General features: G+C 49.8%; 1 long non-coding RNA gene across 1 annotated transcript; it reads left to right on the top strand.

The window, feature by feature from the left end:
- The first annotated feature begins 1,189 nt into the window (after positions 1 to 1,189).
- On the top strand, positions 1,190 to 1,568 carry LOC143794029 (uncharacterized). The gene is made up of 3 exons (XR_013220390.1): positions 1,190 to 1,276; positions 1,364 to 1,426; positions 1,502 to 1,568. It is a non-coding gene; the product is annotated as an uncharacterized LOC143794029 (long non-coding RNA).
- The last annotated feature ends 427 nt before the right edge of the window (positions 1,569 to 1,995 follow it).

The raw sequence follows: 1,995 nt of genomic DNA, 5'->3' as shown, positions 1-1,995 counted from the left end.
ATACAGCCTAATTTATTATTTTAGGCCTAGGAAGTCTGTCAGCGGTCCCTCCTTCTAATTGTCCTCCGCTGACCACACCAATGCTGCCTGCGTGCTCCTGGCTATGGCGTAAGTGCATTATTTTCCCAGCTTCAGGAATACCGCCGCCATAGTCGGCGCATGCGCAGACTGAGATCGCATCTGGACCAAGATCACAATCTCCGCACACAGCATCAGAAATATGGCCGCCAGGAAAGCAATGCACTTCAAGTAGCTCACCGCCAACATCAAGCCGACAGCATTGCACCTCTCGGACCCCCCTACTCCCATTCAGGGCCGGCTGCATTGTCCCACTTCTGCCACTGCAGACTTCCAGAGGAAGGGACTCGGCCTCATGTACTTACAAGACAGACCATTACTACAGGCAAGATATGTCATTACAGGACGGGGGATGCGATTACTGGACTGGAAACGTTAATAGAGGACAGGGGACGTTATTACAAAGGCGGGGACATGTATATGTATCACCGATACACAGCTCAGGGGGGACAGTATACACACATATACGTATACACCACACAGTGCTCCATCTTGTATAATGGCAGCACATAATGCTCTGCTCCGTACACACACACGCATGTGGCTCTGCACACATGCCGGTCCGCTCCGCACACACCCGGCTCGGCTCCGCACGCCTCGTACACACCCGGCTCGGCTCCGCACGCCTCGTACACACCCGGCTCCGCTCAGTGCGCCTCGTACACACCCGGCTCCGCTCTGTGCTCCTCGTACACACCTGGCACCGCCGAGTGCTCCTCGTGCACACCCGGCTCCGCTACGTACACCGCGCACACACACACACACACGACTCCGCTTCGCACCCACGCGGCTCCACTCCTTACACCTCGCACACATGCCAGTCATCTCCGTACAGCTCGTACATACCCGGCTCCGCTCCGCACACCTCGTACACATGCGGCTCTGCTCCATCCACACTGTAAACCCCTCCTTACCCCACACATAAACGAACCCTCATCCATCACCATGACAACCAGCACTGCACAGTTCTGCATACAATAAGGCCCCTGGTCATATGACCCAATATACGGCCCTGTATATGGCGGCACATTAGTTACAACAGTAATTACAGTGCAGCACCTCAGGTATGTAATAATGTAATAATTTATTTTTTCTCCAGCACCAGCAGACCCGGAGCCCCAGCCGGAGTCACCTACAGGCTCGTCACCAACAGGCTCGCCAGCATCACTCCGTGATATGGGTGAAGCCTTGTCTCCCGGTAATTCTTGCACTAAAAAAAAAAGGTCCATACAACTTGTAAAGGATAGGCGTGTCGTGTACTATGAAGTGTTGTATATTTCCCTAGCCGGTGATGCCAGAGGATCCGGGTGGTCCCTCAGCTCGTCATCACCCGAGCTACCCGGAAACCGTAAGTGTTAAATAACAAACACGTACCTGATAGTTAGATGCATGTACAAAATAAGTTTTACCATTCCCTCCATAGAAATCCCTACATTAGAGGACCTCCTGGCTTCACACAGGAGGATGATGGCGACACAGCGGACACTGACTGAGCAAGTCAAACAGCACGGAGTGATGCTGGCAAGTTTTGTGGCTGCACAACAGCAGAGCGGCAGCCATTAATTTTTTGTTGTTGTTGTTGTTTTTGTTATATTTAAGTTTTTTGTTGTTGTTATCTTTATTTTCGTTATAAAACAAAATTACAGTTTATATCCACTGATGTGTACGCTTTGTTAAAAACAACTAACATGTTTCATCACTCACACTCATTATATGTATGCATCTGTATACATGCACCCTGCCCATTACCCCGCCTACTAGACCTGCAAATAACTATATGCTGAATTCAGTAAAGCAGACTGCAAGTTTGAATCAACAAAACATTTTTATTTATAACTAGTGTTGAGCGATACTTTCCGATATCGGAAAGTATCGGTATCGGAAAGTATCGGCCGATACCGTCACAGTATCGGAATC

The sequence above is a fragment of the Ranitomeya variabilis genome, chromosome 1, assembly GCF_051348905.1.
Source record: "Ranitomeya variabilis isolate aRanVar5 chromosome 1, aRanVar5.hap1, whole genome shotgun sequence".
Taxonomy (NCBI): domain Eukaryota; kingdom Metazoa; phylum Chordata; class Amphibia; order Anura; family Dendrobatidae; genus Ranitomeya; species Ranitomeya variabilis.
Note: the sequence above shows the minus strand (reverse complement) of the source record. Positions and strands in the feature narration are given on the sequence as shown.